Source organism: Nuphar pumila, chromosome 3, assembly GCF_984573655.1.
Source record: "Nuphar pumila chromosome 3, dmNupPumi1.hap1.1, whole genome shotgun sequence".
In the NCBI taxonomy this organism is placed as follows: Eukaryota; Viridiplantae; Streptophyta; class Magnoliopsida; order Nymphaeales; family Nymphaeaceae; genus Nuphar; species Nuphar pumila.
The window spans coordinates 42085356-42112575 of NC_143251.1; the positions used below are offsets into that span (position 1 = coordinate 42085356).

At 36.5% G+C, this 27220-nt stretch overlaps 1 pseudogene; it reads left to right on the forward strand.

Annotated features, from left to right (window-relative positions):
* On the forward strand, window positions 1-26386 carry LOC149842712 (plant intracellular Ras-group-related LRR protein 6-like; annotated as a pseudogene).
* Window positions 26387-27220: the final 834 nt, after the last annotated feature.

Sequence of the window (27220 nt, forward strand, 5' to 3'; positions counted from 1 at the left end):
ATGGACACAAGTGTTGCAGTTGCTCATCGGTTGCAAGCCGAAAGGTACAAAGAGATCCATCGATAGCTAGTCGAAGAACTAGGGTAACTATACCTGCCCCCAAAGTGTCTCAAGGATCTATACCTACCTCCAAGGTGTCAAGAAGCTATACCTGCTCCCAAGGTTTTGTGATTCATGTTGCATCTTACATGTATCTAGTGAGTAATGTTTTCACCCCTAAGGGTAACCTAGGAACGTCTGAGATATTTTCAAGGTACACACCATAATAATGTCCTAAACCATGCCTCCTAGTAGAGTTCGTTATTATGCTCTATGTGGTTATCCTATGCATATTATTCTTTCAATATTCATATTTTAAAGTTAGTGCATTATACAATCATCAATGTATGTCCACTAACTACTTTTTAACACGTGTTCACATGTCACAACTTTAAGGATAATAAGTTACCACAGATTTATTAAGTCACGGTACTTACAATGCCCCTCCCAAGACATAAGCGTGACAGTCTCAGGATAGTTCCTACATCGGGACTCTGGAATTTAGACTCAATTCTCAAAATCATACATCAAACTTTTGCATGAAGTAATGTCATGATTTCCTTCATACATGATACATTCATAATTAAATCATGTCATGAATCAAGAAACATGTAACATGTATCATCATATTTAAGCATCATACTAAACATCAAAATTCATGGATCCTTAAGCATGCTACATTTTTTTCTATTAAAGATAAATAAAACAAGCATACTTAAAACACATGAAATCACATTAAAAAAAGCTTAAACCAACTAGCATGTATTTCATTTCACTAAGAAAGACTTTGCAAATGTTCACTTACCTGGAACACTTAAATTCTAATTCTAAGAAATATTCTTAGCCTCTCACAAGTTTTGATATGAAATCAACAAATATTCTATATTATCATTTACAATCTTGTCTTTATAAAAATTACCAAAATACTTCTAGGCTTTAATGCTAAACTCTAACTTTGTTCTTTCAGAGTTTGTCATTACATCCCCTCCTAATGGATCCTACTTGAAGAGAAGAATCCAGGGATCCAAAAATCACTTGAATCTGACTTTGGGGTACCAAAATTATGTTTTGTTTACTAAACAAGCATATTGAGGGCAAAACAGTCTTTTTACTTTTTTTACCACCCTCAGTTCCATGTAATATTTTTTTATATATGTAGTTTTTACACCACATCTTTACTACAGGAGGATCGACCACCTTCGAAAGCCGGATCATTTCTTTTGTGAGCATGTATTCCAGAACATCCTCAAGTGTCTGGTCTAACAGGGTGAACTTCTGCTCGTAACTCCAGCCCTCATGCTTTGGTTTTTCTTGCGGTTTTGATTCTTGTTGGGCATTCGATGGGGAGGGCTTGTCATTCTGCTTTAAGGATCTGCCCTTTTATCCTGTGTGGTCACTTTTGCCAGGATTCGAGCTTTCCGAGCTACCGTTGTGATTATTCTTGCCACCTTTATTATTGTTGCTATTACTGTTGCCAATGGTATTGGTAGAGAAAGTGAAATGTGCCTTCTTCTTCAAGTCTTGGCTATGGCTATTCTTGACGAGGGTGATGCCTTCATATACTCCGTTCTGTATTTCCATTTCGAGCCATTTGCCTTGCTTTGTCAGTTCAATAAAAGATCTGGAAGGAGCGGTGGAAATGAGGCTTCTCAAAGGCTGAGAGAAGTTGTTCAAAATAATCTGAAGCGCGTGCTCCTCTGAGATGGGGTTTCTCATCTTGTTGCAGGTGCCCCTCCACCTACGGATAAAATCTCTAGCTTTCTTATTATCCTTCTACTTTAAATTGTAGAGATGGTTTAGCGTAGGTAGAGCTTCTGTGTTGATTGGAACCGCTCGATAAATAAATTGACCACTTTATCAAATTCTCGAAGCTCAATTGGATTAATATGTTTCGAGTACCATTTGGTGGTTGTGCTCTCTAGGCTACATAGAAAACATCTGAACAAGGCGCAGTTGTCTTTCCTAAACTTGGTGCATTTGGTGAAGAACATTGCAAGGTGGGCCTTGGGATCGCCAGTCCCATCAAACTTGATAAACTTTTGAGGAAGATCTTCTAGACTGTCGTTCCCTCCTAGTCTGTCATAAAAGTCTTCACTTGTGTAGACCCTTTTGCCCTTGTCGCGTGCTTGCAGATCCTTGACCATCCTGGTCATCTCTTTAAGGTGCAACTGAATAAGGTCTTCAACTGCTGAGGTTTGAGTTTTCAACTGATTAGCATATTTAGGTTCTTGAATAAACCTTTTAAACACTTCTTGCTCTTCTTCAGAGACTTCTTCCACTGAACCTTTCTCTTTCAAAGCGCTGTCATGCTAGATTTTCTTTTTGACTATCTTGATATGCTTCTTCACTGATTTGCCTTTGACTTTCGTCTTGGAAGGCACTTTCTCTGAGCTAGCCTTGGTTTGCTCTGTCAGCATCTTGGTCATCATCTTCTGGAATAAGGTATACATGGCAGGATCGATGTCATCACCACCTTGCTGACAGAGGTGAGAATCAGGTTGGCAATTTGAAAAAGAATATCCCATTACCAGGGATTAGGTCATCACATGAATTGTGACAATTGCGTTATTACTCATATAAAGGAAGTAAATAACTAAGATGAGCCTTGTTACCCAGGTGAGGTTGTCAACTATAGAACGAATTGAAGATGTTGAAAGAAAATAATTTTATTAATGAGATAATGGACAGCCACAATTTTTTGGTTGGGCAGTGTCAAACAAAGATATAGAAAAATATATGGGCAGATTTCTAGACTGGTTTAGCGGCAATGAAATGGGGCTCAGCCGATAGTCGACTGGGCATGTTTCTGGCCTGGTAATGCCCAGCCGATTGGTAGCTGTGCAGCACCAATTGAGATTAATATATATATATATATATATATATATATATATATATATATATATATATATATATATATATATATATACGGGCATAATTAAAAACAGAATCAGAAAAATATAAATATAGTGAATATACATATTTCCATGTATGTTGATTTGTGATTTGTACATGTTTAGATTTTATCTTTTTATATGTTATGTATGCCCAAGATTATGTATGTCATATGCACATGGTTATGTCCAGTTTCTCATATGTAATTGCTCACGTTATTTCCAGATTTAGAGATATTAAAAAGTTTAGCTTTTATGCACATGAATGTATAGAGTTATGTATATGTTATATGCAGATTTGCATGTCTATGCATATTCAACTTTTACATGTTTATAGATAGACTCTTAAACATGTTGGCATATGAGCATTGAATTGTTCTTATGAGATGTTGTCATGTGTGTGGGCAACATGGTTTGGACTCGGAGGGTATGCGTGTTGTACCCCGAGCTTGCTAAAATGGTAAAAGAATTTATATTATGCATGCTTTTGACATAAAAAGTGTTGTTTGCATACATATGCATGAAATGGAAATATAAATCTTGAAATTTAGGTTTTTGTCGCTGCACTTGCATGATCACGTGAATGCTTGCATATCGTGTATGAGATGAATCATGAAAAGAAAGTTATATTTTTGCAATCATGTGATCATATGCATGTGAAATTTGTTACTCATGTACATTCTTGTTTAGTGTGTATGCATGTGCATTTGAGAGCATGTTAAATGACTGTATAAGTGGCATGCTCATTATGGTTTTTTTTATTAGATGCATCGGTGGTCAAAAGTGAACCAGTGTAGGCTGTGTGGGTCTCAAGCAGGTGTTGCTCCATGTTTAGTTTTCCTACATTGCAAAAATTAATTTGATATTCTTTAAATTAAATTACATTATTTCATGTTATAACAGACAGAGGTCCCATGATGAGTTTTAAATATTGATTTGTGAAACAGATGTTGTGTTTTGCATGTTGATTTGCAAAACTGGCATTATGAAATAAATCATTCTTATGATAAAAAAATAAAAAAATAGTGTAATTAATGTTTCAACTGAATGCCTCTTCCACAGCGTGGGAATCCTGAGCTGTGGTTTTTGGGAACCGTGAGGATACTAAAACTCCATGTGCATTTGTGCCCTTGAACTTAACTAAGTGGTTTACCTCCCGGCCATGGTTTTAGGAAGATTCTTTCACTTTACGTAGGGGTGGTGTGTAGACACAACTGTTGTTATTGGTATATCAAGAAAGTGACATTAGTTGATGTTGATTTCTCTAATGTCCCGACATTAGATATTGATTTCTAATATAGCGATGGATGATGTTGATTCCTGATATCAATTGAGGGCCAAGTGTGAAACCTAGTAATAAAATACAAATTGTGTTAAGCTACAACTAGGAACCCAACTTGAACTCCAAAATTTATTATGCCCATTTTTTAGTATCCACAGGTTTTAATGAAAGTGAAATTATAATGATGTGCATTTAATAAGGACATGCATATAAAAGAAAAAAAACTTTGATAATAACTTAATAAGTTATTCATGCATGTGCATTGAGTCCATGCATATTTACTGCTTTGCATTAGATCATGCATCTTTACTGTTTCCTTGCATTATAATTATTGCTCATAAATGTATGAATGATTGTTTAGATTATGTGCTAGTATTATATTTCTTCTAAAATATTGCTTGAATCTAATTTATGTTATTTTTACTTATTTAAATTATTAGAGGAATTCATACACAGGATCTATGATTCTGACACCCTACTTTTTATGTTTTTTATAGCCTTTAAGGCCCAATGATGAGACCTGCTCCTTCAGAGAATTACGAGGGCTAAAAGACTGCTTAACAATTTGTACTTTGAATAGAGAGGCTCCACTTTTGGACTTGTTTTTATTCATGTTCATTATTCCTAGACATTGTGTTTTAATGAATAAAGTTGTTTGGTTTCATTGATGGTAGTATACGATCCTTTGTGGTTGTGGATGTGGTTACAACTGTAAGACCCCGGGTCTCTCAGATTGTTTCTGTAATTATTTAAAAAAAAATCCACTTTTTAATAGGTATGAGTGGGGTCGTTACATGCCCAGATCGAGTCAGTTTGCCTTGATCCTAAATCGGGCTCGGTCTGTCCAGACTAACACAATCTCTTAAAAAATAGACCCAACTCGGTCTGTTCAGACCGAGACGGTATGCTAAGAAAACAGACTTGACTCAGTCTGTCCAAACCGAGTTAGTCTGCTAAAAAAATAGTTTGGACTTAGTCTGTCCAGACCGAGTTGGTCTGCTAAAACCACTCGGACCCAACTCGGTCTGAACAGACCGAGTCAGTCAAAAAAATCAAATCTGACTCGGTTTGTTCAGACTGAGTTGATTTGTTGCTAATACATAGACTCAACTCGGTCTGTCAAAAATTTTTTTTTTATTGCTTGGCTCTATCTGGGCATGCCTAGATCTATTCAAATCTTGGTTCACACCTGATTCGGCTTGGTCTGGGTCATGCACAGACCAAGCAATATGGATGACTCGATCTGTAAAACATGCAAACTGAGTTTGCCATTCACGGTGTGCGGTAGTTCTGAAAACCCCACTATTGTTGGACTGTTGTAATCCCAGTAAGTGGGGCGACACCGTTGGCAATCGCCAATCACCGACATATGCCTGCCCCTTTAAATATTTTTTTTTGTCATCGATTGCCGATGGTGATAGCAGGAGAAAACTCCTATGCTACCCTCTCTTCTACAAAATGGTAGTGATAGGGTTCTCCTTGTCCTTGTACCTCTACAACTTGTTAGCAACGGTTGTCGGTGACCTCTGTATTAAGAAGAAATGAGAGGGAGAGAGGGACTTACCTGTTGGCCAGCGGTTTGCATCGTCTCTTCCTCTCCTTCTCCCATTCTCTCTGTGTCTCTCTCTGCTGGGTCGAGTGGGAAGAGAGGGGAGCATCTCCTGGATTTTATAACCAGGGGTGAGGGCAGGCGTTACCTCCCTCACCCCCCTCTTTCCATTTACGGGGAAGGGTGTTTCCCCCTTTCCCTCCCCCACTTTCCATTTTCATGGGAGTGGGAGAAGGGGAAACATTTCCCCCTCTTCTTGTAACCTTCCTAGACGAGTGGCGTTACAATTTCACCCCCCTTAAAAGTATATTTGTTCTGAATCTTACTTGTAAATAACTGAGAAAACTGTATGCAAATGTCTGCCTCATTCTCCTAAATAGCTTCATTCTTACTGTGATGCTTCCATCTTACCAGGACTATCAGAACAACCTTATTTCTTATCTTATGCTTTTTGAATTCTAATATCTCGATTGGTTCTTCCTGAATACTTAAGTCATCTTGGATATCCAACACCGATTCTACTGTGTCAAGTATATGTGAAGGATCTAACACATACTTTCTTAACATGAATACATGAAACACATTATGCATCCTGGAGAGCGATGGGGATAATGCCAACTGATAGGTTGTAGACCCTATCTTTTTCAAAATTTTGAAGGATCTAATACCTTGGACTTAATTTTTACTTCTTTTTTAACCTTATTATCCCTTTAAATGGTGATATCTTCAAGAAGACATGATCACCTTGCTCGAATTCTAATTCACGTTGCCTCTTATCTGTATAACTTTTCTAATGACTCTAAGCTATTTGGAGCCTTTTACGAATGAATCTGATATGCTCCTCCATTTTGTCAAACAAATTCAGGCCTTAAGATTTTTCTGCCACCTACATAGTCTCAATATAGAGGTGTTCTACAACGTCTCTCGTATAAAGCTTCGTAGGGAGCCATACCAATGCTGAGTTTAAAACTATTGTTAATTTTCATTAATGGCAGAATCTCGTGCCAAAAGTCATGATACTCTAATGTATAAGTTCGCAATATATCCTCCTACATTTGAATGATCCTGTTTTACTGTCCATTTATCGAAGGATGAAAAGTTGTACTCATCTTCAATTGAGTCTCCATGGCTTCTTGAAAGCTTTGCCAAAAGTTGGAGGTGAATTTTGAACCTCTGTCGAAAACAATAGAGTTTGACACTCTCTGCAATCTCACTATCTCTCTAATAAAGAGACGAGCCAACTATTCAAAGGAGCATGTTGTCTTGCACACAAGAAAATGCAGTGACATTGTCAGTCTATCAAGAATCACTTAGATTGCATTTAATCCTTCTTTGGTCTTAGGAAATCCTGTGACAAAATCCATTATTATATCCACCCACTTTCATACAGGGATAGGTAGTGGTTGCAATAGTTTGCCCAGCCTCTAATGTTTAATCTTTACTTGCTGACATACCAGACATCTATTGACAAAATCAGCAACATCCCTCTTTATTCCATTCCACCAAAAGTTGTCCTTCAAGTCTTTATACATCTTTGTACTGCCAGGGCGAATGGAGTACCTAGAATGATGCATTTTGGCAAGAAATTGTTTCCTAAGTTCTTCATCCTTAGTTATACATACTCGATCTAAAAATCTCAGAATACCTTGGTCATTTATTTTAAAATCTAGATTTTCACCTTTAGATACTGTTGATATGATTCCTTCTAATTCTTGATCTAAAGGTTGCTTCTCCTTAATTTTGTCCCAAATTTTTGACCCTAAGGTCGTCTGAACAAACATTAGCTGAACTGAAAGACATTGCATTTCTGCTTTTTGCTCTACAATGCTAATAAGCAGGCTTGACATGGATAGTCTCGTGGCTGACTCTGCTTTATGACTAAGTGCATCAGCCACTACATTGGCTTTTTCTTGATGATATTTTAATTCAAAATCATAATCTTTGAGTAGTTCTGGCCATCGCCTCTGTCTCATATTTAATTTTTTCTGAAAGAATATATATTTTAAACTTTGATGGTCACTGAATACCTCAAATTGTTCTTCATATAAGTAGTGTCATCAAATTTTGAGTGTGAACACTACCGCAACCAACTCAAGATCATGAATTGGGTAATTCATATCATGCACTTTTAGTTATCGAAATGTGTACACAATAATCCTACCATGTTGCATAAAGACACAACCCAATCTTTTATATGATGCATCACTATAAATGGTAAAACCGTCAGTGCCAGAAGGTAGGACTAACACTGATGCAGTGGTTAATCACTTCTTGATTTCTTGAAAACTTTTCTTGCACTTCTCGTTCTATTCAAACTTTATATCTTTCTTTTCTCAGCTTAGTTATTGGAGCTACCAATATTGATAATCTTTCTATAAAGTGCCTATAATATCCACCTAACCCCAAGAAACTCTAAATTTTTATGGCATTCTTAGGTGTAGGCCAGTTGGCCATTGCTTCAACTTTTGTTGGGTCTACCATCACTCATTATGTATTGATAATATGTCTAAAAAATGAGACATGATCAAGCCATAATTCACACTTAAAGAACTTAGCATATAACTTATGCTCTCTAAGTATTTACAAAACTGTTCTCAAATATTCTGCGTGCTATTCCTTACTGGCCAAATATATGAGAATGTCATCCACAAATACCACCACAAACTTGTCTAAAAATGGTTTGAACACTTGATTCATTAAATCCATGAATGCCACTAGGGCATTCGTCAGCCCAAAGGGCATGACCAAGAATTCATAATGCCCATATCTTGAGCGAAAAGTCATCTTAGCCATATCCACTTCTCAGATTTTTAACTGGTGATACCTGAGTTAATCAAATAAATCGTTTATCCTTAGCAATGTATACTTGTTCTTTATTGTCACTACATTCAATTTCTTGTAGTAGATGCATATATACAATGACTCATTCTTTTTTATAAACAAGATCAGTGTGCCCTCAGAGGACACTGATGGTCGGATAAATCCCATATCCAACAATTTCTGCAGTTGATCTTTGAGTTCTTTGAGCTCTGCAAGTCCCACCCTATATGGTGGAATAGAAATGGGTGTCGTGTCAGATGCTAGATCTATCTGAAACTCGACTTCCCTATCGAGTGGAAGTCTTGAAAGTTCTTCAGGAAAAACATCCATAAATTCTCGTATAATCTCTACCTCTGTGACTGATATTTTGTCATCGACTTCAGTTTTCATATAAGCCACATATTCAATACAACCTTTCTATAGGTAACGGTTGACTTGAAGACAAGAAATAATTGGTGATTTTGCAAATTTCCTAACACCTTAAAAGATGAAAGTTGGGGTTTTGGGTGTTGAAAACAAACACTTTTTCTTTGACAATTGATCATCATATGATGGTTAAATAACCAATCCATGCCTAAGATAACATCTACTCCCTTAAATTTCAATATTAGGAGGTCTACCGACAATAGACACTATTTGACTTGTACTATGCATCCTTTGGTGACTTAATCTACACAAACAATCTTTTTCATTGGTGTGTCTACTTGATATTTTATTAAAAAGATATCTTTTCAATATTTTCACATTTTCTTCGATAATACAACTCGTGAATTCTTATGAACAACTAGGCCACAATGCCCTTTATTATATGACTAACAAGACACTAGACCAACATTATAAAATCCCCTAAGGTGTAAGGGTACTTGGGGGTGTAAGTGCGGTCATCTTCATCCTTATAGTCTGAAGGAATCATAACTGATGCTTGTGCTGCCGTGTTGCTAAAGGCACGTAGGTATGTGTGCCTATTTATATGCCTTCTACCTCTCCTAGGTAGGGACACACCTCGAAGAGGTTGCAAAACTTCTCTTGCTTGATATTCTTCTGGGACGACAGTGCTTCTATCATGTTGCATTATTGTCCTCCTAACACCCTCGTGATAGGATGTTCTGAGCTACTCCTGATTTCTCCTCTCGCAACTGGTAGGTGTAGTGTTGCTCGACCATGCTTCATAGTGGTTGTAGCGAGTTCTACCACAACCCGAATAACATGTTGCTGCTCCTCTACCTCCACGGTTTGCCAATGATCCTCTCCTAACATGCCTATAGGGAGGACGTCCCCATGACCGTAGCGATCCCCCAATAGTTGGTTGGGGTGGTGCTACCCTTTCCTCTTCGACTCTATGCTCTTGGTTGTTGATTATAACTATAACTGGAGCTAAGGGAGAAATGAGAGGTGTCATACTCTTAATTTCCCTAGTCACGTCCATTATGGCTGTCACAAAAAGTGAGAGGACGGTGACTATTTGGTCTGTCTGTATAACTTCGAGATGCCTTCGCCTCCCTGTACTCCTATTACTCCTACGGTAGCTCCCGTTCCTATTACTATTGTTAGCATACATTCCAACTAACATGAAACACTAAATAAGTTTAAGATCTAATCAACTACGTGGACTTTCCTATAACTCATTGCCACTTATTCATTTGGATAGTTCAAATTATCCTTTTTATAGGACCTTATAATCTTGATAATCTTCAATCCATCAAAAGTTCTTTTCCAAAATTTAACTTTTTCCCAAAAAATTGGCTTTGATACCACTTGTAACGACCTAAAGCAAAGCCTCTTGAGCCCTGGTTCATGGACGTTAGTTTTCAGAGTGAAATTATTATAATAACTTCTAAAACAACCTTAGAATCATGCCAAAAATTTATTTATTTATATATTTCATATAATACTGAAGGTCCATACAACCATATACAGTAATAATAACCATCCAAATACATAAGCAAAATAAACAAAAGAGTAAAAGTAAACCATACTTAAACGTGTTGAAATCTGGTGGCAAAGTCAAAGTTTACTACTAAGTCTTGTGATTGACATCAATTCCTGAACCTACAGTTGTAACAAAAAAAAGGGGTGAGTCTACAACCTAGTAAATTTTTATTTACAAATAGACATGACCATTACAACTGTAGTGAACTCTAAGCTCATAGTCTTAGTTTAGTTTGCTAATTATGCATACATGATGTTTATGAATTTTATCATCTTATTACCGTGTCTCTATCATCATACTCAAACTTATATTTTACTCTAATTGGCCATTTCGAACATAACCTCCTCGTGCATAGCAACCAATGTAGACAACTCGGAGTCTATGGTGTTGGCCAGACATATGAACCACTCACAACAATATAGTCCAAACCGACCTAAACTATGCACACAAGTGTTGCAGCTGCTCGCTAGTTGCAAGCCAAGAGCTATAAAGAGCTCAATCAATAGCTAGCGGAAGAGTCAGGGTGGCTATACCTGCCCCCAAGGTACTCAAGGAGCTATACCTGCTCCCAAGGTATCTCAAGGAGCCTGCCCTCAAGGTGTCGAGAAGTTATACCTGCTCCCAAGATTTTGTAGTTTATGCTGCATCCTATATGTGTCTAGTGAACAATGTTTTAACCCCTAAGGGTAACCTGGAAACATCTGAGATATTCTCAAGGTATACACCTCAACAATGTCCTAGATCATGCCTCCTAGTAGAGTTCTTTATTATGCTCTATGTGATTATCTTATGCATGTTATTCTTTCAACATTCATATCTTAAAGTTAGTGCATTGTACAATCATCAATATATGTCCACTAACTATTTTTTAACACGTGTTCACATGTCAGAACTTTAAGGATAGCAACACACCACAGACTTATTAAGTCATAACACTTACAATACCCCTCCCAAGGCATAAGTATGACATTCTCAAGATAGTTCCAACCCCGAGACTCTGAAACACTACACTCAATTTTCAAAATCATACATCAAACTTTTGCATGAAGTAATGCTATGATTCCTTCACACATGATACATTCATATTAAATCATGCCATGAATCAAGAAACATGCAATATGTATCATCATATTTAAGCATCATACTTAGCATCAAAATTCATGGATCCCTAAGCATGCTACACTTTATTCTATTCAAGATAAATAAAACTAGCATACTTAAAACACATGAAATCATATTTAAAGATGCCTAAACCAACTAGCATGTATTTTATTTTACTAAGGCGGACTTTGCAAATGTTCACTTACAAGGAACGCTTAAATTCCAATTCTAAAGAATATCCTTAGCCTCTTACAAGTTTTGATCTAAAATCAAAGAATATTTTGTATTATCATTTACAGTCTCATCTTTATAAAAATTATCCAAATACCCCTGAGCTTTAATGTCAAACTCTGACTTTGTTCTTTTGGAGTTTGTCATCACATTCTCTGCTAATAGATTCTACTTGAAGAGAAGAATCTAAAGATCCAAAACTCACTTGAATCCAACTTCGGGGTACCAAATTATGCCTTCTTTACTAATCAGGCATACTAAGGGCAAAATGGTCTTTTACTTTTTGACCACCCTGAATTTTATGTAATATTTTTTATCTATGTAGTCTTTATACTACATCTTTATACCATGTCAAATTCATATTAAATTCTGAATCCAGATCCACTCTAATTTCCAAACGGATCACTTAGGTTTTTCAATTGCAGTTCTGACTGAATCTTGAATCTGGTATGCCCGATCCAAACCTTTTCGTGAGGGTTTGGCACATGTATGGCGTCTATGCTAGATAGTCTTAGATTTGACCTAAACTCAACTAAATCCACTTAGTTTTAGATCCACTTTGGTTATCCGCGATCTGATTTGAGTTTTGGGTCCAATTTGAATCTAAACTTGGATCCGATTTGTATTGAAAAATTGAGGCCTTTGCTATCTCGATTTTCTATTGCATTTGTTCAATTCTATTTACACACACACACACCACACACACACACACACCACACACACACACACACACACCACACACACACACACACACACACACACACACACACACACACACACACATATATATATATATATATAAAGAGTCTAGTTCTCTTGGTCTAGACTGAGTCGGTCTGACCCAAATTGGGCTTGATTTGATTTGGACTGAGTTGATCTGCGGAAACACACCCGACTTGGTCTACTCAGACTGAGTCGGTCTATCCAGACTGAGTCGGTCTATCCAGACTGAGTCGGTCTGCCTTGATCTTAAATCAGGCTCAGTCTATCCAGACCGAGCTGGTTTGTCAAAAAATAGACCCGACTTGATCTTTTCAAACCGACAAACTGAGTTGATTGGATAAGAAAATAGATCTGACTCGATCTGTCCAGACCGAGTCGATCTACTAAAACTAATGGCCATCAAAATTGAGTTTCCATTAGGTAGCTACCAATTGAGGAGCTACCAACTTCTATATATATATATATATATATATATATATATATATATATATAGTAATAGAGAGTGATTGGTAGATGCTCACATGTTAGGTGCTAAATGAGAACGTTAAATAGATTTTTCAATCTTTTTTATTTTATTTATAAATTTTGATCTTACATATTTGATCTATGTATTTGATTTTATAGGAATCAGCTCTTGAAGCGTTCGATTCTGACACATGGGTGAGTTTTTAGAAGATTCAAAAAATCAATGGTTCAAAATCTTTATAAAATTTTGAGGCTCCAAATATGATTTCCTTCATAAAAAACATGATAAGAGTATGAATTCCTTATAAATTGATCATGCCCAACACATTTATGGGGTCAAAACTGAGAAAAAACACTAAAAGGGTAGAAAAACCCATTTAGCACGTATCATTTAGCACCTAACGTGTGAGCAACTATCAATTTCAATAGTAATGGATAGGTGCCTGACACTTTTTGTGCCTACCCGTAGATAGAAGTTTTCAGGTTGTTTTTCAAAATGATCGATTTGTTAGGAAATCACATTTGGATCATGGTTTTTGAAAAAAAGGAGATTTTTTAAACGTTGAATATGTTTTAAAATTATAAACCCTTGATTTTTGAATCTTATAAAAACCTAACTTGGTGTTGGAATTGGACGATCTAAAGGTTAATTCCCTTAAAATCAAGCATGTAGATCACATCTGTCAGATTTTAGAAAAAATAGAAACAATCTTTTTAAAGCTCAATAGGCACACGGTAAGCATAAAAAGTGTTAGACACCTACCAATTACTTTATATATATATATATATATATATATATATATAAAAACTAGCAAAATATGTAAACTAATGTCAACCGCTATTTTCATAGTTTTTTTTTGCAAATCTAACCCTAAAGATACATTCAATGTGGTTCATTTGCTTGGAATCGACTATTGGATCATCATACTCAGATCAAGAAATGTGATTTTTTATCCTTGTATATTTATAAAAATTTTGAGGCATTAATTTTCAAGCCTTAGAAGATCCTTTTTATACATCGTAATCAGATGATTCAAGAATCTATTTCTCTAAAACCATGCATGTAGATCACATCCATATGGTGAAATTTTAGAAAAAAATAAAGAAAACCTATGAAAATCTTAACTCATATAAGTTTACATATTTAACTGGTTTATATATTTTAGTTACCCATACAAGGAAACTGGAATATGTAAATTAGCAAAATATGTAAACTGGTATGAACCGATATTTTCATAGGTTTTTTTGCAAATATAACCCTACATATGCATTCAGTGTAGTCCATTTGCTTAGAATCAACTATTGGATTATTGTAATCGGATCAAGAAATGTGATTTTTTATCCTTGTATATTTATAAAAATTCCGAGCCATTGATTTTTTACCCTTAAAAGATCCTACTTATACATCCTAATCGGACAATCCAAGAGTCTGTTTCTATAAAACCATGCATGTAGATTACATTCGCATGATGAAATTTAAAAAAAATAAAGAAAACCTATGAAAATCACAGTTCATACTAGTTTACATATTTGACTGGTTTACATATTTTAGTTACCCATATAGGGAATTTGAAATATATAAACTAGCAAAATATGTTAACTGGTATGAATCGAGATTTTCATAGGTTTTTTTGCAAATTCAACCCTCTAGATACATTCGGTGTGGTCATTTGCTCAGAATCGACTATTAAATCATCGTAATCGGATCAAGAAATGTGATTTAATAATCCTTGCATATTTATAAAAATTTTGAGTCATTAATTTTGAAGCCTTAAAAGATTATTCTTATATATCGTAATCGGATGATCCAAGAGTTTTTTTTATAAAACCATGCATGTAGATTGCATCTGCGGTGAAATTTTAGAAAAAATAAAGAAAACCTATGAAAATATCAATTCATACGAGTTTACATATTTGACTGGTTTACATATTTTGGTTACCCATATAGAAAATATGTAAACTAGCAAAATATGTAAACTGGTATGAACCAAGATTTTCATAGTTTTTTTTTCAAATCTAACCCTGCAGATGCATTCTATGTAGTTCATTTGCTTAAAATCGACTATTAGATCATCATAATCGGATCAATAAATGCGATTTTTTATCCTTGCATATTTTATAAAAATTATGAGTCGTTGATTTTCAAGCCTTAAAAGATTCTTCTTATACATCATAATCAGTTGATCCAAGAGTTTGTTTCTATAAAACCATCCATGTTGATTGCATTCGTAGGATGAAATTAAAAAGAAAAAAGAAAACCTATGAAAATCTGAGTTCATGCCAGTTTACATGTTTGATTGGTTTACATATTTTAGTTACCCTATATATAGAGAGAGAAATGGTTAGATACAAAATTGATACGTGCTAAATGGGTTTTTTTGCACTTTTGATATTTTTTTCGCAGTTTTGACCCTATAAATGTGTTGGGCATGGTCGATTTATGAGGAATCCACACCTGGATCATGTGTTTTCGATGAAAAAAATGATATTTGGAGCCTCAAAACTTTACAAAGATTTTGGATCGTTGTTTTTTCAAACTTTATAAAAACCCACCCATGTATTGGAATCAAACACTTCAAGAGCTGATCCCTATAAAATCAAGTACATAGATCACATATGTAGGGTGACAATTAAAAAAAACAAAACAAAAAAAAAACTTGAAAATTTCATTTAGCACATATCATTTAACACCTACCCATTACTATATATATATTGTAATTGCCTATTAGAGGTCACAAAATGGATCTCAAGCATGGTAACGATCCAAAAGCCAGGAATGCTCTAGAAACTAAATCAAATGAAATGCATCTAGAAGATAAATGATGCAGATCTCGTGAAACTCAGAGATAATATTTCACCTTTTGTTACCTCTTGGAGGTAAGATTTTATTCCCTTTTACTCTACTATACTCAAGGGATGTAATCTTACCTTTTTGGTGTAAATCTCTCCATGTACAAATCTGATATAAGTATGGTAATGGACTTCTCACCTCACAATTGAAATATTGTGAGGTTCTATCGTGGGTGCAGGTCAAACTCGACCAAACCATGTTAACTCTATGTCTTCTCTTTATTTTCTTTGTTCTATGTTTGATTGCTGCTTTGTTATGGTATCGGAGCTTTAAGTTTTGATCCTATGCTTTGTGGGTGGTGACTCTATCCAAGAGTTCAACTCTGTTGCTCAATGTAACTTTGCTATAGTTGCTCTTCCCGTGCTATAGTTCTTGTCAAACCTATTATTGTTCTCTTGGTATTCTTGGTACCAAGAGCTTTGAATCAGAAGTTCCTGATAGTCTTGATATGTGCCAAGTGTTATGCCATTATAGGGTTTGATAATTTGATTTTTATAGTTAATGTGATTTTAGGGTTTGATATTTTTATAATAAACTTTCAAAATTAGGTATAATATGATATTGATTAAATCATTTATATATATATCAAAAACTATCAATTTTTATTTTTTTCAAATTACTCAAATTTTAAACATTTTTTAAATTTCATATTTTTTAAATCTAATCCGAGATCCATATCTGGGGCTAAAATCCATAATAAACATGTTAAAACACTCATATCATTGGGCAAATCGAGTTGTATGATAAAAATTGAAATTATCCAACTTATTATCCGTGCGTGTTCATGTTGTCCGCACACAGCGTAAAACAAACTTTGGACACCAGGAGCATAATTTCTTGTACAGTCGAAACAAACGTTGGCCTTAGTACAATTGTTACAGAACATACAAAACATGAGTTCTGTCTATTATGTTCCTTTGTTCTGTCAGATTTTGGATGAAGCATCATATAAGTCCTAAGGACCCTCATCCTTGTGTTCTCAATGCTGGTCACAAAGTGTCCCCCAATTATTTGCAACTTCCTTAGGTCTTTTGCTTGCACTTCTAGAAAGAGGTTTATTAGAAAGTGACCCTCACTTTCTTTTCCTAACCGGGGCTGGTCCCTCAATTTCTCCATTCTTTGTTCACTTTTCTCACTCTTAAAGCCAGGATTTTGTTCTTGGGCCATTTGAATCTTAGATTGATGTCTTTCTTTCTCATATATATGGCTATGGCAATAGTTCCACAATTGGAAAAGCTTTAGGTCTTTGATGTGTCGTTTAGGACTGCTTGAATTAGATAAGTGTTTGTGCTTGACCTAAATAATTTAAAGCTTGCTCATGAACGATGTGTTTTAATCCAATAAACAGTACATATGTGTCTCCACAGGGATGGCAGTAGACTGTGGGGAAACGGTCCCCGCCCCACCTCGCCCTGTTTGAACTGGGGATGGAGGACATGAAATGGGGATGAAGGCGGGGATAGAGGTTAAAATCAAAACCCGTGTGGGGATGGAAGCTGGGATGGACTTACGCTTTCCTCTGCCCCACTCTGTCCCCGATGCCTGCCTTGCCCTGCCCCACCCTGCCCCGTCCCCGATCCCTACCTTTCCTTGTCCTGCTCCATCCTCGATTCTTCTTTAGAGATGGCAATGGACTGAGGGGAAATGACCCGCCTCACCTCGTTTGAATCGGGAATGGAGGAGATGAAGCGGGGATGAAGGTTAAAATCAAAACCCGTGCGGGGATGGAGGGTAGGATTTTGAGACTGCCATGCTGAATCATGAAGAAAATCTGGATTCTTTGGATTCAAGCTAAGTAGGTGAAAATGCAAACAAATCACTTTTTTGTTTGGATAGGAGACAAACATCTCTTTCCCATTCCTGTCTGGCAATCTTGATCTCCACAGGAAGTATGCAGGCAGAGGTTGTGTACAATAATTTCCTTTTGTCTCCCGAGATAACTCCAAACACAGTAGTTAAGTGGATATTTGATTTTACGTTTGGAGAGAAACAAATTTTGGATAAAATACCTTTTTAACAGCATTAAATTTTTTATCTCCAATACATTTTAACTTAGAAAAACATACCAATTCATATATTATAGTTGTCAAACAACTTACCAATTGGGTAAAGCTTGCTTAACATGATACATTCCATGTCTTTTTTCTTTTAATCTAAAAACACATTTTCAAGGGCTCATCCAAACATGCCACCCTTAAATTGGGTTAGCCACAGGGGGCCTCAAGTTTTTCAAATCCCATGGTAAGCTATTTCCTAGCTTGCTTATTATTATTATTATTATTTATCAAGGGAATACACTGGTCCAGGTGGTGGGCCCTGAGAGTGACACTGCCTTATGTCCCACCCCCAAGCGGTTAAAACCTCCAGGCCACTCCTGTTCAACAGGGAGCCTGGTGCTTTGGCCTTAAGGCAAGGCTGCACATTCTAGATATTGAACCCTTGATGTCCTTCAACTTGAACGTCTTAAGCCAACTGACCTGGCCTGGTGTGCACAGCCTTGCAGATACCAACCATGGAACATGTGTCATAAAACTTGAATAACTTTTGGGATCATGTAATACACATCCCATCAGAGTTTTGGCTACATGTATGTGTAGAGATTTGAAAGGTATGAGACCAGCTGAGTCGATGTACCATGTTTCTCACCTTGGCTCAACAAGCCCACAATGTCCTCTCAAGCTCGGCTCAAGCCTGGTTGAACTCGAGCAGGCTGGCTGATTGGACATGGGTCAAGCTTGAGCTATGCTTAGATGGCTCCTTCTCTGTTTAATATTTTTAGAAATTTGTGGTCAGGATGAAGTTTCCTTTATACCTCTGAGTTTAAGTAGCTAAGAAGAAAGGTAGATGTGGAAAACCATCCTTTCCAACCCAACTAGATCAAACGGCCACCAATGCATCTTGAATGACTAGCACCTAAGAAGCTAACAATAAACCAATTTTGACTTCATGACCTTTATTGAGTTTGAACAAGGGAGTTAATTTTGGTTTTATGGACTGTACGTTTTGACTCAAGATGTGATTTTAACTCTGGCAAAGTTTGTTGGTATCAAGGAACCACTTTGCTCCAGTTCAGTCGTTAGGACAACAGTTTTGTTAAAGAATTTAGGGTATGTACTCATCATCCAAATTGTTGATAAAAAGGTTAGACCCATGTTCTTGGGCATTTGATTGTGGCTTTAACCCTAACCTTGGTATGTCATGATGTCCAAGGGGTTTGGCTTAGCGGGATGGGGCCTAGACCATTTGACGGGCAGTCTAGGTTAAAATCCCATGGGCATCACCCCCTGCGTAAGCCAAAGCTTGGTGACAACTTAGGGCTGAGGAGTAAGCCCTACGAGTTTTACGCTGACACGGCAGCAAACGTAAGTATGGCAGGCTGAGCCAGTGTGGCTAGGTCTATGCATCTAGGGCAGTTTCTTGGATTAAAAAAAAAGTTATCCAAATGACCTTTTCCTAACTTTTTTGGATAATTGGGAAAACCACTTCATTATCTTGTGAGTTGTGTTTTTTTTTCCTGAAACTCCGTTGTGAGCTCATTAGTGTAAAAATAACTGGTCCCCTTGCCCACTAGGAAGTACACTTAGCCTTAACCTTGCAACAAGAAATGCACACGTGTGGGTTTGTGTAGACTCTCAATTTGATGCTCGTGAACTAATACTTGAACAAGTGTGTTTTAAGGTTCTTTAACAAAATCCTCAAAGTTAGTAAAGTCAAAAATCTATTTCACACTTTAGCCTAAGAAAATCTCGTAGGTTTGGCCCAATTTTTATGAAAAAAACTACAACCAAAATGAAGCAAATCACAAGATAAAGAGGGGCAAACAAGAGAAGACACAAGATTTACGTAGTTCGACACTCAGACCTACCTCCATGTGCGAAGGAGGAGCAAAAATCCACTAGTAAGATACGAGAAAATACAAACATGAGATACAAAACTCTCAAAACCTAATCCCCAATACACCTGAAATTAACTCGTATGCCCTACTCTCAAATAAGGTGGCTATACACATGACGAAGGGCATAAAACCTTATGTGGTACAAAAGAAAAAATTACAAAACTAGATAGATACATACCGTAGAAAATTTTTTAAGGGTTTGTTGTAGACTCCGGTCTCGAGCCTAATGGACTGATCCCTTCGCTATCACCACAAACCCCCATTGAAAATTCACATTGTCCGATCACCAAAATATTTTTGGATTGGGTTATGAATTGGAGTGGATTCAAAATTTAAGATACCCATGACGCCATTAATTTAGTATTCTTAGGAAAAAAAACATCTCAAAATATCACGACCATCATGAAAACCTCAAATGAGCAAAATCCCTAAAACTGTTGACCAAAAGGCAAACTTGGTTTGCCATTTGCTCTGGAACGACAAACTTGGCTTGTCGTTTGGCCTCTACCTTTTGGAAAAAAGGATTTTGGCCTCATTTTGCATTGAATGACAAACCGGGTTTGTTGTTGCTCACTCAATTATTTGGTATTTCTTAAATCATATCCCTATCTCCATCCAATTGTCAAATGGCATTTTGGGCACAGATCTCAACCTAAAAGCCATCGGCTATCCCTATCTAAGTGGATTATCTGTGATCCATTTAAAGTATATTTCGAAAACTTAAAAAATCATGTTCTTTTCTTAGAATTTATAAATAAGGAATGACATGAAAATTTTGGAAGGATGACATGTTTTTTTAGATATTTTATGTGGGCTTACATAATTAATCACTTATTATAAACTGTCTACGGTGAAGGCCCATTTAAAGTGATCTTATATGATTGGGTCATATGACATCTTATAAAGTGTGGTTATAATAATGTGTATATACCTTATGTGCTCTTATATGTCAATTTTCGATTTTATGATGGGTTAAATTGAAAAGAAGACTATAGGGTGGTTACAATTAGGTTATGATATTCAAAACCATATACAATGGTTGTTCTCTTTTTCCTCTCCATTAAGAAAGAAATTGTCTATCTATCATTAGGTTTAGAGAATAAAGAAAGGCCATCTATAGAGGTTTTGAAAGATCTAACACCATCAAAATCTACCGGTGCAATAATGGATTTGGGTGTACTGCTTTATTTATTTTTTATCTTTCAATGATTTAACATGAACAAATTTAAGGATGAATAAAGATGTTTTCCCTAAATCAAATTCAACTGTTTCAACTAGATTATATATATATATATATATATATAGTGATGGGTAGCGTTGCAACCCTCAGGTTCTGTGACAGACAGTCACAAAAAAAAAAAAGAAAAACCACATAATAACACACATTTTTTTTTGTTTTTTTTTATAATTAGTGGCAGGTCTCAATGAAAACTGTCTGTCAATAAAGGCCCCAGCGAAAACTGGGGCCTTTATTGACAGATTTTTTGACCATCGCTGAGGGTTCTGGTTTCGGCTGAGACCTGTCAAAAACAAAGAGGTGCAGTTCCAGATGAGCCAAGAGGTGCATAAGAACAAGGAAAATGTGGTAAAGTCCTAACTATATATAGTTGATCTCCTTAATTCAATAAATTAAGGATGCAAGAAAGCAGATATATAGTTGATCTCCTTAATTTAATAAATTAAGGATGCAAGAAAGCAGATATATAGTTGATCTCCTTGATGTCATTAACAAGTTATTGAGCTGGGAACAACACCTTGATGAAAAAAGTCTAGACTGTGTAACGATGGTTTCAGGCACAAGTGGAATTTATGGTGTTGTTCTATGTTGATTAATGCTTAATCACTTCTAGTTATTAGCAGCTGTATTAATGTTAAAATCCATACATGATTCAATCTGGTCCACCGCTGATTGTGATATAGGCAAATTTTTTTATTACAATGAAAAATGCAAGCATAATGACAAAAAAATCTTTATGATCTTGGAATAAGTTTCAGATGTTTGTTTTTATGATTATGGATTTTATCATTTTTATAACAATTTAACCTTCTGATGATTGAAATTTTGTGCAATAGCTGGGTATGCCGCTTGTACAACAATATCTTTTTCAGTTTGAACAATTAGTGAAAGAGCTGATGCCAAGACTGGGTGAACATTTTTCTCAAGAAATGATCAATCCAAGCATGTATGCAAGTCAGTGGTTCATAACTGTCTTCTCATACTCATTCCCTTTTCCTTTGGCTCTGCCGATCTGGGATGTTTTCCTCCATGAGGTTATGCCACAGTTTCATTGTGCTTATTAAATTTTCATTTGAATGAAGTCATTTGTTCTTTCTACTTCAGTGAGAGGTTAAGAATAAAGCTGCCTATGAAATTTCATCTGTGTGATTTATGTACATGTAATGTACCATATTAGAAGTGCATATGAGGCTGTCATTTTTTATTTGTATGTAATTTCCTCCCTACTAGCTTGCCAATTCTCTCTCTCTTGTGCACGTGCTCGCACAGTCTCTCGTGTGCTATTCACAGTTTGCTAAAGGCTAGCTGCTGATGCACTTGCTTATTGGGACACCTCTACTGTTCATTCAGTTCAATCGCTGTTTTGTTTTGGTGAAATTCAAAGTTTATCATCTTTGAAGCCTTCAAATTCGCTGTTTTGTTTTATTGAATGAAATAATACAACCACCTTATTGCTGTCATATCTTACCAGCAGCCTTGTGTGCTTATCATAATTGCTGTCCATTTCCAATGCAGGGTGTCGAGATTATATTTTGACTAGGATTGGCATTGCTTAAATACTGTCATGATGATCTGGTAAGTGCTCCTCTAGAGATCTAATTTTCATTGGGAATGGATAAAATATGATTTACTGATATCACACTTTTCTGTTATCATTAGATCAAATTACCTTTTGAGGAACTTGAGCATGCTTTACGTAATTTCCCAGAGGTTGCTCTAAATCCAGACACTACTACCAATGACATATTCTATCAAGGTTTGACTTCCTATATATCAGTTGCTATGATGATGGCTTATTAAATTGTTGGAGAATGATTTTTTTATGTTCTTTTCCTTTCACAATTTCAAGGTTGTTTGTTGTTGCATTATGCCCTTCTTATCTACTCTGTTATTCTCCAATTTAGGGATTTAATTAGTGAGGATCAGTAAGCAAGTTTGTAATTCCCATTCATTAAATGTAACTTGGTTATTGAATTGAGTGTCTTTTTCCCATTTCTCTATTTAATTGTTAACAGAGCTCAATTTAGGGTCCTAGTCAGGACTTGGACATCTAAGAAGCTTAGTTGTGTTGGTCATGAAACTTGTACGTGTGACAAATTCATTATACAGTGTTTTTGTCTATCTGCGTAAGTGTTTTCCTATTGATCTGTTGATGGTAGGAGATATCTAGGCGTTGCTTACCGATTGGCAAAATATAAGGTGCCTTTCATATGTTTTGTGTCGCAAATATGAGGGATTGGATTTGAGGTACGAGGAGGTTGTATTCCTGGCGATGATACATGAAGCTTAACAATGAATCTCAGATTCCCGATAAATGAGGACATGAGTTTCATTTTTTGAATCGCATAGGCACCACATTAACTTCGACTTGAGTGTATCATATCTCAGGATCTGTGAATTGGGTTTTGTTCATGATTGTGTTTTCTCAACTTGGTTTTCCTTTTCTTTTTGGAGAAATCTCTCTTTTATGTGATTTTTTTTTGGTAATTTTGTTGTTTATGGATTGCTTGCTAATGTTGCATGGTGGTTTTGTATATGTGATTTTTGTTTATTTGAGAGTTTGGTGTGTAAATTTCAGGAGGGAGAGATGAGGATGGAGATGAAGAAAGCAGGAAGTGTCAGCAAATACCAGAGGATCAGTTGGAGACTGGATCTTAGCGGATTATCACTAGATTCCATACCAAACTCCCTCAAATTGGTTATGATCAGCAAACTGGATCTTTCTAACAATTTGGAGGTATCTTTTTTTTGTGCTCAATCTCTATTTTTTTTGTTGGCTAATTTATAGATGTCTAGCAGATGATATTTTTAGGTTCTACTTTTCCTAACCTAAACTATACCTGTAATTTTTTTCAGTCGGGTTTTATCAGGGCACTGGAAGAAATCAATGCCAACTTCAACAAGCTCACCAAGCTACCAAACACCATAGGATTTGAGCTGTTGAACCTAAAGAAGCTCTATGTGAACTCAAACAGGCTTGTGGCTCTTCCCTACTCCACCTCGGACCTCACTGAGTTTCGCATCCTCGATGCACGTCTCAACTGTCTTAGATCCTTACCAGAGGACCTGTAAAACCTCACCAATCTTGAGATTCTGAATGTGAGCCAGAACTTCTAGCACTTGGGCATACTTCCATAGTCAATTGAGCTATTGGTCTCTTTGCAAGAGTTGGATGTCAGCTATAACAAGATCAAAGTCCTGCCTGACTCAATTGGGTGTTTGAAGAACCTGAAGAAGCTATCTGTTGAAGGGAACCCATGGAAGTGGTAGAACAGAGCCTAGAGGCAGTAATTTGTAATGTGTACAATTATAACTGTGTGTTCTCTCATTGTAAAACAGTTTCATCAATAAATTAAATTTTGTTAATTTTGTTATATATTATGCAGTATTTCTTCTTTTTTTTTTAACAAAATCTAATTTTGTTATATATTGTCAAGAGGAAATCACGGAATCAGATAAGATATTGGTGGATCAACCAATTGACGCTAATCAAGGAATTGGTTAGCGTCAATTGGGATTCCACGATAACTTCTATACTCATAAAGATTTCTTTCTTTTGGTTTTGTAACCTTTTACTTTGCTGTAAGTTATATATACTACCTCATGTAACCGATACAATACAATAGAAATAATTCTTCTTCCTTTTTCTCTTCACATGGTATTAGAGCAGTAGTACTGTTCATCTTTTTTTTTTTTTTACTGTTTCGTTTCACCTTCTTCAGTGGTCTTTCTCTGGAACCGTGAGAGATATTTTCATCACAGGATAGTTGCCCAAGAGCTATCCAGCAATTTTTATGTTACTGCAGCCATCTATAGGAGCAGTTTTTCACAGTCGGCAGAGCATTGTCAGTTAAGGATCTTCATCAAATTTTTTAATGGCAAATGAAGGATCATCCAACGATTTGTCTGGAGCACGATCAGATCGGACCTCTGATAATGACGGTTCTCCACTTTATCTCCATCATTCCGATAACCCAGGTGCTATTCTTGTTTCTAATCTCTTGAATGGGGATAATTATGCTACCTGGAAACGAGCCATGAAAATGGCACTCAATGCAAAAAACAAATTCGGATTTCTTGATGGTTCCATCTCTGAACCATCTATATCAGCCTCGAACTATCATGCATGGCATCGATGTAACGACATGCTTCTTTCGTGGCTCCTTAATTCAGTCACCAAAGAAATCGCTAGCAGTGTTATATACGCTGATACAGCTCGAGCAGTTTGGCTCGATCTTGAAGAACGATACTCTCAAGGCAATTCAGCCCGTATTTTTCACCTAAAAAAACTCATATCAGATTATCGGCAAGAACAGAATTCCTTGTCTACGTATTTTACAGGATTGAAAACCCTATGGGATGAACTGCAGTCTTACCTGGACATACCAAACTGTACTTGTGGGGCATTAAGAGAACATAGTTTGTTTCATCAAAAGGAAAAAATATTTCAATTCCTCATTGGCTTGAATGACTCGTATAACACCATTCAGAGTCAAATCTTAGCCATTGATCCTATTCCCAGCATTAGCAGGGTATATGCAATGGTCCAGCAAGAAGAAAGCCAACGCTTATTTCAATCGGTTGTTCATCAAGTCGACTCTAGTGCACTGAGTGTCCGTGTCAATCGGCCACAAGTTCGATCAACAGGACAAGGGCGAGGCCGTGGACGACCCAAATGCGATCATTGTGGCATGCTCGGCCACATAAAAGCACGATGTTATGTACTTCACGGCTATCCCCCACATCTTCAGCAAGAAAAAAACAATATAAAGACATTTGGATCAAAGGAGCCTCATGATACAGTCACGGGCCCCAAGGCATGCTTTTCCACTGCAGCAAGTGATACCCAAAGTGATGCCACATCCATGTTGACCAAGGAACAAATAAAACAGCTATTGTCGCTCATCTCTCTGGATCCCAACACAGCAACCGCTAACATGGCTGGTAATCATCACTATTCTGCTCTTTGGATTATAGATACTGGAGCATCCGATCACATGACATCTGACCTATCACTGCTTTGTGACGTCCAAACTTTTCCAAGTTCTAAACCAGTTAGATTACCTAATGGTCAAACCATACATGTTACACATTATGGCACAAGTCACATTTCCAAAAATTTCATTTTATACAATGTCCTTTATGTTCCTAATTTCCAATTTAATCTCCTTTCCGTTCATAAACTCACTGACTCTCTTAATTGTGTTGCCATATTCTTTCCAACATTTTGCATTTTCCAGGAGCCAACCAAGAAGACGCTGATTGGAGCGGGTAGTTTGCATGACGGATTGTACCACCTTCACATTCCTACCATCCCTTCCCGAGCTATGTCTGCTGCATCCCCAAATAAATATACTATTTGGCATGAATGACTCGGTCACCCATCCAAGGAACGACTTGCTCAATTAGCTCGCAATCATGATTTTATAACCAACTGCCCCTTACATATTTGTGATGCATGCCATCGAGCAAAACTATCACGTTTACCTTTCTCTGATAATAATTCTAAGAGTGATTTTCCTTTTGATCTCATTCATGTGGACATTTGGGGTGGCTACCATACACCATCACACACCGGTGCACGTTACTTCCTCAGCATAGTCGATGATTTTTCTCGCTGCACATGGGTTTATTTGATGAGATTCAAATCTGAAACTTATTCTCTCCTTGTTCAATTTTACAAAATGATCAAAACTCAATTCCATTTGGTCATCAAAAAAATACGTACGGATAATGGTACAGAATTTCTTTCTCACATGACACAACAATTTTTTTCTGACAATGGTATTTTTCACCAACGTACTTGTGTCAATACTCCCCAGCAAAACGGGCGTGTTGAGCGCAAGCATCGGCACCTCCTTGAGGTTGCTCGAGCCTTGAGTTTTCAAGCTTGCTTACCCATTCATTTTTGGGGAGAATGCATTCTCACTGCCACCTATCTCATTAATCGCATTCCCACTCCACTTCTTCATGGAAAAACCCCATATGAATTGCTCTTTCATAAAACTCCGTCTTATGAACATTTACGCGTTTTTGGTTGCCTTTGTTATGCTCATAATACAAATCCTCACAAAGATAAATTTTCTGCACGAGCTAAACGTTGCATATTTATTGGTTACCCGTTTAATCAACACGGCTATAAAGTTTTTGACCTCGATACCCATCTGTCTTTCACTAGCCGAGATGTTATCTTTTATGAAAACGAG